Raw genomic sequence first — 13,803 nt, forward strand, 5'->3', positions numbered from 1 at the left:
GGTCGATATTTGGTGGGAATTGTCGATCGATGTTGCAGTGTGAGATTCGATCGATGCCGAGTATTCTGTCTCGTACTCGGCTCCATAGTGACAAGCTGCAATGATTCCTTGATCATTGATTCTTCTGGAGGACGTCTGTGGCTGCTTGACTGGAATAGGGTTGTAGTGGACATGAGGATCTATGAGCGTCAGACACAATTGGTTGGTTTGCAGGTTGCATACTGATCCTACTGTTGACAAGAAAGCTCTCCCAAGCAATATCCAAGACATGGAAATCAACTAGAACTAGGGCATTACCAATCTGCACCTCTAGGTCTCTCACAATCCCTCCTGAGCTCCTCTGAGAACAATCCACGAAGGTGAATAATTCCTTGGAAGGCTCCACCTGCAGACCCAAATGGTCTGTCATAACCCTATGTAGGATGCTGACTGATGCTCATGTGTCGCACAAAGCATGTGGGAACTCAATTCCCTTCACCGTACATGGTATTGTAAATTGCCCAGGATCACTCTTCTTATTCAGTGTAACCCTCTTGCTCATCTTTTCTCTAGCTTCACAGAACATTCTCGTAATGTCTTCTTCAGTTTCCCTTGTTTCTCTGAAGAACATCCACAATATGTGGGTAAAATAAGCCTCCTCGAATGGCTTTTCTAAAGGAATCCTGAAAACTCTCTTTTGGAAACTTTCCCTTTCCTTTTCATTAGCTCCCCTCTTCAGATGTTTCACCACTTTTTCCTTTCTTTTCCTCAGATTTTTTCCCATAGGAACCATATCTACTTCCATAGGACCTGCTGCATCATCTGAAGGTATCCTGATTGTCTCTGGTGGGTTATCTGAAGGTTTGGGTTTGGGCCTGAGTGCATTTAAACGTGCAATATCTATCTTCGGCATCTGCACTCGGTATGTGAGAGGTGCTCGTCGATCGATGGGCGCTGGAGGTTGTCGATCGACGGCGGTCTCTTGCTGTTGATCGATGGGTGTGTCTGAATGTTGATCGATTTTGACGTAAATAGGGCTGGGCGGATGTAGGTGTCTTGCTGCGAACTCCTCGTGAGTCAGGATCCTCACGGCATTGCAAGATGCGGTTGACTCCGTAGGTGTCATCGATCGATGCTCTGGAGAGCCTGTTGATCGATTTGGGTTGTGATCCGTCGATCGATGTTCGTAGTCTGCCGTCGATCGACACCAGTGCGATCCGCCGAAGCTCATCGAACTTTCTACTTCGAAATCTCCTTCTTGCAGCTTCTCTTGCTTCACCACTTGCCAGAAATCATCTCCTATGATGGCATTCACGTGGTGTTTCATCACGTCATCTCCTACCCCTCTTGCTAAAACTTCCTGCCTCTTAACAGTTTCTCCTGTCTGAACAACCCGCATCTCCAGCTTCTTCACATGAGTACTCAAAGTCTCAAACTTTGTGTTCAGGTTGGTGTAGACAGAATCAATCTTCCCATTGAAGTCCACCGTCATGCGCTGCTGTCCCTCAAGAACTCTGTCAAGCATCTCTTCAATCTTGCTCTCTTGAGTAGGTGGTGGTGGCTTCTGGTAGTAGGAATTTCCATAACCTCTGTTGTTGTTGTAGTTATTGTTGTAGGGTAACTGGTGCTGTGAACTCTGGTTGAAATTACCCCTATTTCCGTAGGAGTTTCTGTTTCCACCCTTGCTTCCAGATCTTTGGATTCCAGTTCCACCAATGAAGTTCACCTCTTCTTCTTCCTGTGCTCTACCCTCTGTGTCTACAGCCTCTGCATCTTCAACCAAGCAGACCTGCTTCCTGAGAAGCTTGTGAACACTGTCCAGCTTTGCCTTCACTTCATCCATCTGATCATTCCCAAAAATGCTGGCAGATCTTTTCCTCTCAAAGTCATTGTTCTTGGTGCTGCTTCTGGATGCTAAGTTCTCAGTGACTTTCACATCCTCCTCTGGATTCCTGGTGTTGAAGTTCCCATTGCTGGAAGCATCAAGAGCCATCTGGTACTGCACCGCGATGCCTCTATAGAAAGTACTGAGCATATGTACTTCATTGAATCCGTGGTGTGGGCAATCTCTCTGATAAGACTTGAATCTGATCCATGAGCTTCTGAATGACTCTGCAGACTCTTGAGTGAAAGTAGCAATCTTGCTGCTTAAGTCTTCAGCACGCGCTTCATCAAAGAAGTTGCATAAGAATGCATTCTTGATGTTGCTCCAGGATGTGAGAGATCCTGGTGGTAACTGCCTAAGCCAATATGAAGCATCTCCAGCTAGTGAGTACTTGAAGAGCTTGCATAGGAGGTAGTCTTCAGAGACTCCCTCAAATTTAATAGCAGATATGAGATCCTCGAACCTCTTCAGATGGTCCATAGGGTGCTCGTGAGATAACCCATAGTAGGGTGCCTGTCCCACGAGTGTGTAGTATTGCGGCTTCAACACGAAATTCCCCCTCTGAATTGTTGGAGGACGAATGGCTGATCTGTTGGTGTAGAACTGATCTGGATGGTTGTAGCCAGCCAACGTTCTAGGTCGAGCAGCCTCGTCTGCAGGTAGAGTAGTGCCTGTAGCATCAGTATCAGACTCAGGGATTGAAGCCCCCTGAGCATCTATCCTCTAACCTGCTGCATTACCTAGATGACCTTCCTGGTCATGCAGATCCCCTCTCTCATCACATACAAGAATCAATGTTGTAACCATATCTCATGGCTAAGTATCCATTGATGTCCGGACTGAAGTATCGATTGATGTTGGATGGAAGATGTCGGTCGACGGAAGATAAGTGTCTTCGATCGACAGTGGTGAGCGAGTGTCGGTCGACGGGACTAGTGCCTGGGTCGATGGTGGCTGACGAAAATCGAACGACGAACTAGTGTTGTTGTCGATCGATGAGGAACGTACTTCCTTGCGGATTGAACGCTCCAAGCTTGCAGGATCTGATGAGAATAGCAGTTGAGTTTCCTTGTTTCTTCTGGTACTGCTGGGCATGTACCTGAAAAGCCAAGAAAAAAAAATTTCGGTCAGAAATCGGTTTTAAACTTAACACGAATCAAATCTAATAGGCGATCAAAGCTCCCCGACAACGGCACCAAATTTGATATCACTCAAATTACCCTAAGGAGTGATTTTACTCTCTCAAATAAGAGGTTCAATTGTAGTACTTAGAGATCGAATCCACAAGGAGCAAGAGAACCTAATAAATCTAATCAGACTTGTTAAGCTAGATGGTTTAATTGTTTAAATGTAAAGTTGCAGTTGTTTGAGCTAGTAATTGCTCGATTGATTGGTTGAGGTTTTGGTGCTTAAAAGGAATTAGCTAGACTTAGGGTTTTTATTCAGAAAATATGGAATTATAATCCTATAGATACCTAACAAGTTGCATGCACGATATTGTAGAGCTCAACATTTATAATAATTAGTAAATAAAACACTTATAAACCATGGGTAAAAGTGGGTCAAATCCATGGTCTATCAATTGGGTTAACTAATCTAGAATTGATGTTTAGAGTTAAAGTGGTGGGGTTTAGGGATAAGGTTTCAAATTTTAAAAAATAAAAAATTAATATTAAAATTTTTGAAATAAAAATGATTATTTTTGTTACTTTCTTCCTTGAGGACTATTTTGGGACAAAAACATAAAAAAAGCAATTTGAGATAATTTCCTTATTATTAATCTATTCTACTAAAATAGAGTTCATAATCTCATTTCATGTGTGATTTTTTAAATTGGAAAATCCCTTAGAAAATTACTTAAATGAAATTTTTGTATACATATTTGAATTATTTTAAATATTCATAGAAAATCAAATAGATATTCCCATATTTTCTCTAAACTACATCTGAATAAAAAAATTTCATATCTTTTTTTTTTACAATACAAATATATATTTTAAATTAAAGAAAAAATTTTAAAATATTAATTTCTTTCAAATTTATTTAAAATATAAATGTATATTTCATTTTTCACTTAAACAAACCTTTTAAATATTTAATTAATTTGTAATTATTAAAATATAAATATATATTTCATTTTGAGATTTTGAGTAATTATTAAAACCAAATGTCTCAAGATTTTGAGTAAAATAATTTCGTAATTATTAAAATATACACTTAAACTAACACACTTCATATATTTGATAGCACTCAAATTACCCTAAGTAGTGATTTACTCACTCAAATAAGATGTTCAGTTGTAATACTTAGGGATCGATATCACAGGGAGCAAATGCACACAATAGATCTATCTAGTTATGTAGTTAAGCTAGGCAATTAGGTTTTGAAGAAGTAAATAGCAGGGGTGAACAAGTAATTGTTCGATTGATTGATTTGGGGTTTTAAGATAGATATGGGAAACGTTAGACTTAGGGTTTCTATTCAAACAATCAAGATTATAGAGATATAAATTACTAAGCATATATGGATATTCTAGAACTCAAAAAATAAGAATTGTCGATCAATTTTCGTATATTTAGACTATCTATCGCTGGATCTAGGATCTCAGCTGTCGCTTGTTGGTCCTGAGAAACTGTCGATTCATTCCAACAACAGGGTGTCGATCGATACACCTTTCAGTAAGTCGATCGATACACCTTTCAGTAAGTCGATCGATACACCTTTCAGTCTGTCGCTCGATGCAACTAGTGAGTTGTCGATTGATGAACCTTCCATCGAGTGTTATCACACGGGTTTGACGTGTTCACTAGGTTTAACTAAATCAGCTTCCGCTTGTTTCTAGCAATCCTAGCACAATCTAAACTAATCAGACAGAGAACCAAACTTCCTCTTGCGCCCTACTATTTAAAGGCAAGGTCCTAGTTAGCTACTCTAGAACACATACATTAAGGACATTTTAGTTGATTAATATTCCTGACACTTAGCAATTCTATATTTTGGGCTAATCTTTCATGAATATCTAAAATATAAATCTAACAAGAAGAACTACTCAGACATAGCTAAGCAATTCACAACAAAGAGATATGAAAACTGCATAAAATAAAATAGAGTAGAAAAATTGGGGTTCCAATTACAAATCTCTTAAGGAGTTATTGGTTCTTCTCTTCAAACCTAAAAATCTAAGTATTCAGCTGTATGAAAGTAAGAAAGTGTGTGTTGCCTAGAACAATGGCAAAACACATAAATATTAGGTTAAAATTCGTCAGGGGTAATCTGGTAATTCTTGTGGGACTTGGGCATAAAGTCGGCTGGAACGATTCTAGCCTTTATGCGCTTCGCCGTCGATCGATAATGCGGAGTGCGTGTCGATCGATTATTGCCTTCGCTCATCGATCGATAGTCATGGTCGATGGTCAGCTACGAGTCTTAATCATTTTTACTCCAAAATGCATCAAAATCACAACTTTCCTCCAAATCACTCCAAAACCTGGAAATATACTATAACGACTCCAAAACAACTATAAAGTATTTAAAAGCACCTATATATCATGGCTAAAAATGGGTAAATTTCATGGTATATCAACACCCCCAAACTTACTCTTTTGTTTGTCCTCAAGCAAAACAACGAGTAGTCTCTTTGAAATGTGTTTTTGAAACAGGAGCGACTCATATAATTTAAGAATTCCCTATCATCACCTCAATAATATTGCAACCACATCAAATCAATCTCAATTTTTAGAAATATTTTATATGAAATATCCTAGTTTAGCAACCAAATCCATTAATCCAACATCTTAGCAAATCATGTCTGATTAATCCCTCTACTGATTTAGTACATGTAATTAAAAGATGTAGGCTTTACCTTGGGAGTATCGATAACTGAACACATGGAATCAACTCAGGAAAGTATCTGAACACACATGGCTTCTTATCCAGTTCATTTCCTCCCGCTCTTCTTCTAAGTCAAGGTCTCCCCGGCAACGGCACCAAATTTGATATCACTCAAATTACCCTAAGGAGTGATTTACTCTTTCAAATAAGAGGTTCAATTGTAACACCTAGGGATCGAATTCAGAGGGAGCTAAGACACACAATAGATCTATTTATTTATGTAGCTAAGCTATGCAAGTAGGTTTTAAAGCAGTAAATAGCAGGGGTGAAAAAGTAATTGTTCAATTGATTGATTTGGGGTTTTAAGATAGATATGGGAAACATTAGACTTAGGGTTTCTATTCAAACAATCATGATTATAGAGATATAGATTAATAAGCATATATGGATGCTCTGGAACTCAAACAATAAGAATAGTCGATCAACTTTCGTATAATTAAACTATCTATCGCCGGATCTACGACCTCAGCTGTCGCTTGTTGGTCCTGAGAAAGTGTCAATCGATTCCAACAACGAGGTTTTGATCGATACACCGTTCAGTCCGCCGATCGATGCCACTAGTGAGTTGTCGATCGATGAACCTTCCAGGGATCGTTATTGCACGGGTTTGACGTGTTCACTTGGTTTAACTAAATCAGCTTCCGCTTGTTTCTAGCAATACTAGCACAATCTAAACTAATTAGACAAAGAACCAAACTTCCGCTTGTGCCCTACTATCCAAAGGCAAGGTCCTAGTTAGCTACTCTAGAACACATATATTAAGAACAGTTTAGTTGATTAATATTCCTGACACTTAGTGATATATGGTGTTTTTAATACCATTATATTTGTTCTTTGAGTTAATTCTCAGTCCTAATTCGTGCTTATTTGATATCATTCCATGTTTTGAGCAGGTGAAAGAGTAAAGAAGAGAGTGCAATGAAGGAAAAAGTCATTTTGGAATATCTAACGCATAACAGCCAGTCGGATCAATCCGAAGGTTGTTCCCAAAGAGAGCAAGCGACTGACTGTTCCCGACTATTAACGAAACCTCCAAGATTTCAGGGGTTTGCCGTTGATTTTCTCTCCTTTCTCTTTACCACTGGCGCCTCCATATAAAAGGCCTATGCTATAATTTCTAATTTCTTACGCTAGTTTTACAAGAGACCTAGAACTATTTTGGATTGAGCAACTTGTAAGGGAGAAGGCTTCATCTCTCATTTTCACGAGAAGATTATCCTGAACCCTTGTCTTTATACTTTATTTTATATGCAGTATTATTCAGAAATCATGTATATGTCATCTTGCTTTATGATTGAGTAGTCGGCTAAGCTTGCTTAGGGTTTAAGGGTGTCAATCGCATGAGCTAAACGCAAATAAGTGATTTTAACTGTTCTTCATTCATATTGTTCTTACTGCTTGCATTGAATTGATCACTTAATGTTTGATCTCTAGTTTAATCACCTAGCTAACCGCTTAGGAGATAAATTGACATATATTGAATGTGCTTCATATCCCTAATCAGCGAGAGTAGATATTAGGGTATTAAGTTAACTAATCGGACCTTATCTTTAAGGCTTGCTATCGCGTCTTGTTCCAAGTGAGAGCTTAGGATTCAAGACCGATCAGCAAAGGGAACAAGTCCACGATAGTGGATTGTTCTAGCCGAGTGATCTGAGTTCTAGACTGCACCTCATTGCACTTGAATAGTTGTTTGGTTCCGCATTGACACCCGATGAACAACCATAAGCCGACTTTCATTTAAATCGAATTTGAATCTCTAGGTATTCTAGTTACTTGCGTCACCATTGATTTTAAAACCCCACTTGTTTCCCAGTTTAATATTGACCTCATAAGAGCAAAGAGTAAACTGGTCCTCTGGATTGAATCTCAAATATTACAATTACCACTGTTAACTTGACAGTAGCAAGGATTCATTTTTTGTGTATCAAGTTTTGGCTCTGTTTTGACGGGGACCAGGCTTTTACCTTTATTTCTCGGTTTAATATTTAGTTTGAGATTTCTAACTTGCTTTTAATTCTTTGTTGGAACAGATGATCCAAGTGCATGACCAGTAGACATACTCGGAGCAACGCACAAGGACCACTACATCAACTGACAAACAACAAACTCACAAGATTAGAAAGACAGAATCGTCAACAGCCGAGAACAATCGACACCAACATGGGTGATCACGGCAATCAGGATGACCTCACTGCTGCACTGGCAATCATTCAACAACAAATGCAGACTCAGCAACAACAGATGTTGCAGATGCAGCAGACCATCCAAAATCAGCAACAAGATGCTCAAGAAGCAGCTGAGAGCGCCGCGCGAGAAGAGCGTGGTGCTCCTATTGGGGAGCGGAACCTTCCGCGGAACTTCGCTACTAACCGCTCCCCCATCAACCATCCTCCTTGCACTCGGCAAGACTATGAGATCAAACCTGCACTGATAAGTCTGGTACAGAAGAGCACATTCAGCGGTCTCACTACTGACATCCCGATGGAACACATCGAAGCCTTTGAGAGAATCTGCAATTTCTCTCGCTCTAACGGAGTGCCACCGGACTATGTAAAATGCGCGATGTTCCCATTCTCTCTTTAAGGGAAAGCTTCTCGCCGGCTCCAATCTCTGCCAACCGGCTCTCTTACCTCATGGGACCAGGTCCGATCAGCGTTCCTGAGCCACTTCTACATGAAGTCTAAAACCGCGGTTCTATGGCACATGATCTCCAATTTCAAGCAGAAGTCTGATAAACCTTTTCATGAAGCTTGGGAGAGGTACAAGGAGTACCAGAGAGAGTGCCCGCACCATGGGTTTGACGATGACTATATATTGGAGGTGTTCTATGATGGAGTGAGCTATGAGTTTCGAAACACCCTTGATTCTTTGAGTAATGGAGATTTCATGACTCAAACCACACCTGGTGCGTTCGAGCTGATTGAGAACATGGCTTCAAGTTCACTAAACAAGAACAAGGAGCATGACCATTCGAAGAGTGTGAACAGTATAGATGATCTCGCTGCAAAGGTGGACCAACTTCTTAAGGGAAACCAAAGCCAAGTGTTCATAATGGAAGAAGCAGCTCCTCAGAAGAGTGTCGGTGACCTGGCGTTTGATGCTGAAATATCAGGAGACGATCAGCAAGAGGTGAGCTACGCGAATGGGCAAGGATGGCAGCTCAAAAACTACCACCCAAACCCTAACGTGAGGAATAACCCACAGATTTTCTGGCCTAAGCAAGACAAACCAGCTGATCCTGCACAGAGTAACCAAGGTCAGTATGCCGGGTGTCAAAAGAACTACCAACCCCGGACATATGTTCTAAGCCAACCGCAGAACAATCCACCTCAGATGCAGAAACACCAGAACACTCAGCCAGTTACCTCCACTCTTGTCGCTGTTCCGCAAGATGAGACAAAAGCTATGTTGCAGCAGCTGCTCCAAGGACAACATCTCCAAGGGAAGGCTCTAAACCAGGTTACTACCAAGATCAATACAAGAATGAACCATATGTTCAGCGATTTGAGCACCAAGTACGCAATGTCGCGAGCCATATGAGACAGATGGACATTCAGATTGCTCAGACTACTGAGAGCGTCGAGAGGCAACAAGGTACTCTACCTGGGAAAACCGAAAAAACCCTAAGGAGTGCAATGCGGTTAGTTGAGAAGTGGAAAGCAACTGTCGGAACCGGTAAAGAATAGGTTCATTGCGGCTGAGAAAGGGAAGCAGAAAGAGTCGGAACAACCACCAGCCGATACCCCGGCAGCTGAGAAGGAGAGGGAACCAACAGTTGGAACAATTCACCAAGACCAGAACAACCAGCTGAGGCTGTCCGCCCGATCCCAAAGCCTGTTCCTGCTCGCGAATACACTCCTAAAGTCCCTTACCCTGTTCCAGCAAAGGATACTCGTAATGACCGAGAGGAGATGAAGTGCAGAAAGATGCTGGAGGACCTAACCGTCCGACTCCCCTTGATGGATGCGATCCAGATGATGCCCTCCATGCGCAGCTTTATGAAGGGATTGATCTCAGGAAAAATATCAGAGGAGAGTGAATTCATGACTGTCTCTAAGGAGTGCAGCGCAGTGCTTCAGAACAGGCAGATAAAGAAGCGAGGAGACCCTGGATAGTTTGTCCTCTCTATCCAGATTGGGAAGACAGTTTTCTCATGCTCCTTGGTTGATCTGGAATCCAGTGTAAACCTCATGTCCTACTCTGTAGCATGACGTCTGGGATACACGCATTTCAAACCAACTAGGATGTCCTTGGTGTTCGCGGATAGATCAGTTAAGTCCCCGGTTGGTATTCTAGAGGATCTCCAAGTAAAAGTCGGGAACACCTCTGTTTCAGCAGACTTCGTAGTTCTAGAGCTGGAAGAGGAATCCAAAGATCCTCTCATCTTAGGAAGACCATTCCTATGTACTGTTGGAGCCATCATTGATGTGCGGCAAGGGAAGATTGATCTCAATCTGGGGGACATAGTCATGCAGTTCGAGATGGTTGAGCTGCTGAAGAAGCCAATGCTGGATGGACAGACCTTCGAGGTGGATGAAGGGATTGATCCGCTGCAACCTCGCGACGGGATGATCGAGGAGATTCTTAAAAAATATCCACTTGAGCTTGCACTAGTAAGAGCTGAGGCCGAGCAGAGTGTCGACAACATTGATTGACTCCGCAAGGAGTATGGTAAGAATGGTGGCGAGTCTAAGTCTGAGGGAAGAGAGCAACAAGGACGAGAACACTCCAATTGGAGCGACCCCTTTACCGAACTCGCTTGTTCCGCCAAACCTACCTGATGATCCTTGGCATCTCACCTGATTTATGATATTCATTAGCTGACATACCTGGCATCTCACCTGATTTAAGCATGCATAAAATACACCTAGAAGATGAATCAATGACTTCTGTTGAACATCAGAGGAAGTTAAACCCAAATCTAAAAGATTTTGTTAAGAAAGAGATAATGAAACTTCTTGAAGCGGGTGTGATCTATGCCATATCAGATAGTAAGTGGGTTAGCCCTGTTCATGTAGTACCTAAGAAAGGTGGGATCACTGTTATCACAAATGAAATGAATGAATTGATCCCTACTAGAACAGTGACTGGACATCACATGTGCATTGATTTCAGAAAATTTAATGCAGCCACTAGACATGATCACTTTCCACTTCCCTTCATTGATCAAATGCTTGAGAGATTGGTTAACCACCCATATTACTGCTTTTTAGATGGTTATTCAGGTTTCTTTCAGATCCCTATCCATTCGGACGATCAGGAGAAGACAACGTTCACATGCCCATACGGAACGTACGCATACAGGAGAATGCCATTCGGCCTGTGCAATGCGCCAGCAGCATTTCAGCGTTCCATGATGTCGATCTTTACTGACCTGATTGAAGACATTATGGAGGTTTTCATGGACGATTTCAGTGTCCATGGAAGCTCTTTTAGTGTCTGTTTGTCAAACTTGTGCAGGGTACTCAAAAGGTGTGAGGAGAAGCATCTGGTGCTCAATTGGGAGAAGTGCCACTTCATGGTCAGAGATGAGATTGTTCTAGGGCATTAGACCTCCGAGAAAGGCATTGAGGTAGATAAGGCAAAGGTCGAGGTGGTGATGAGCTTGCAGCCACCAACAACTGTGAAAGCTATCAAAAGCTTCTTGGGTCACGCATGGTTTTACGGGAGGTTCATCTAGGATTTCTCAAAATAGCAAGACCTCTCACCAGACTGCTCTGCAAGGATATCAAGTTTGATTTCGACAGCGACTGCTTAGCTGCGGTCCATACGATCAAAGGAGCTCTAGTCAGCGCACCTGTTGTACAACCGCCAGACTCGGATCTCTCTTTTGAGATCATGACTGATGCTAGCGATTTTGCAGTCGGAGCAGTCCTTGGGCAGCGCAAGGATAAGAAACTTCATGTGATCTATTACGCAAGAAAAACCATGGATGAAGCTCAATGCAGATACGCTACGACTGAGAAGGAACTCCTGGCTATTGTTTTTGCATTCGAGAAGTTCGGATCCTACCTGGTGGGATCAAAGGTGATTGTGCACACAGACTAGGCTGCTCTTAAGTACTTGCTCACAAAGAAGGATGCAAAACCGAGGTTGTTGAGGTGGTTTCTTCTTCTCCAAGAATTTGATCTCGAGATAAAAGACAAAAAAGGAGTCGAGAATGGGGTTGCAGACCACTTGTCCAGAATGAAGATAGAGGACGACACAACTCTTGATGAAGAACACACAGTGGAACACGTCAACGCGATTGGTCTGCGCTTCGCGGAACAACCCCTGAGCATAACATCCGATTGTTCTCGCGTACCGTAACAACCAATAGCCGCGATCCAAAAGCAGTACTCTCACCTCCCCTGGTTTGCTGAGATTGCGAACTTCCTAGCTGCTGAAAAGGAACCACTTAAGTTCAGTGGAAACGAGAAGAGAAAATTCTTAAGTGAGGCGAGGCAGTATGTTTGGGATGAACCATACTTGTACAAACATTGCAAGGATGGCATATTCGAAGGTGTGTTCCAGAGGCAGATATTCCAGGGATTCTACATCGTTACCATGGTTCCTCTTATGCAGGGCACTTCGCCACATTCAAAATGGTTTCCAAAATCCTCCAAGCAGGTTTCTGGTGGCCAACTATGTTCAGAGATGCTCACACCTACATAGCTCGATGCGATGCATGTCAGCGACTTGGGAAAATCAGCAAAAAGAATGAAATGCTTCAGAATTATATTTTAGAAGTTGAGGTGTTCGACTGTTGGGGAGTCGACTTCATGGGACCATTCCCTCCGTCCTTCAAGAACGAGTACATCTTGGTCGCCGTTGACTATGTCTCCAAGTGGGTAGAAGCAGTGGCGCGTCCCACTAATGATGCAAAAGTGGTGACTAAGATGTTCAGCTCCATCATCTTTCCGAGATTTGGGGTGCCTAGAGTGGTCATTAGCGATGGCGGAACACACTTCATCAACAAGGCATTTCGGGGCCTGTTGAAGAAGAATGGGGTGAAACACAAGGTGGCTACCGCTTATCACCCCCAGACGAGTGGACAGGTTGAAGTTTCCAACAGGGAAGTCAAGAACATTCTACAGAAAACTGTCAATACCTCGCGCAAGGACTGGTTGCTTAAGCTGGACGATGCTCTCTGGGCCTACAGAACAGCCTACAAAACGCCGCTAGGGACCACCCCCTATCACCTGGTCTACGGTAAGGCTTGTCATCTTCCTGTCGAGCTCGAATACAAGGCTGCATGGGCGGTCAAGTTACTGAATTTCGACATCAAGCCAGCAACTGAGAGGCGCATGATCCAAGTCCATGAGCTGGAAGAGGTAAGGAACCTCGCCTATGAGTGTTCCAAAATTTATAAGGAGAAGACCAAAGCCTACCATGACAAGCAAATCATTACCAGACGTTTCGAACCAAATGATAAGGTCTTGCTCTTCAACTCCAGACTTAGGCTGTTCCCAGGCAAGCTGAAATCTAGATAGTCCTGACCCTTCACCGTTAAGGAAGTCCGCTCTTACGGAGCTGCTGTGTTACTAGACATAAAGGGAGATGAATTCGTCGTCAATGGTCAGCGCATCAAACATTACCTTGCTGACTCCACTATCGCAGAGGGTGAAGAAATTTCCCTAAGCGATCCCCCATCAGCCTGATCGGCTGAGCCAAGTCAAGCTAATGACATTAACTAAGGGTTTGGTGGGAGGCAACCCACTGGTGAGTGTATATATTGTTTTCTATAGTTTATTTTATTTCTTTTCAGATTTAGTTTGCAGGTCAAAAACAAGAAAAACCGAACACTTTAGTCAGAACAACCGAAGGACTGTTCTTCTGGTGGAACAACTCATTGCCTGTTCCAGGTAAGTGTTCCGAACCCAAAAACAATAAAAATAATAAAAAAATAAAAAAAAGAGAGAGATATTTGGAGAGCGGTTAGGGTTTCGCCTATTTAAGGCCCCACCCTTCCACTCAACCGTACACTCCTCCCTCGCTTGCGATTTTGAAGCCATCACCAAAACTTAAATTCTCATTCTTTTCAAGTGATTCTTGCTTCTAATCCA

The 13,803-nt window shown here is 42.3% G+C and overlaps 1 non-coding gene across 1 annotated transcript; it reads right to left on the minus strand.

Annotated features, from left to right (window-relative positions):
- Positions 1-8,449: 8,449 nt before the first annotated feature.
- On the minus strand, positions 8,450-8,556 carry LOC125582771. Its single transcript, XR_007320224.1, has one exon. It is a non-coding gene; the product is annotated as a small nucleolar RNA R71 (small nucleolar RNA).
- Positions 8,557-13,803: the final 5,247 nt, after the last annotated feature.

Source organism: Brassica napus, chromosome C2 (genome assembly GCF_020379485.1).
Source record: "Brassica napus cultivar Da-Ae chromosome C2, Da-Ae, whole genome shotgun sequence".
NCBI lineage: Eukaryota > Viridiplantae > Streptophyta > Magnoliopsida > Brassicales > Brassicaceae > Brassica > Brassica napus.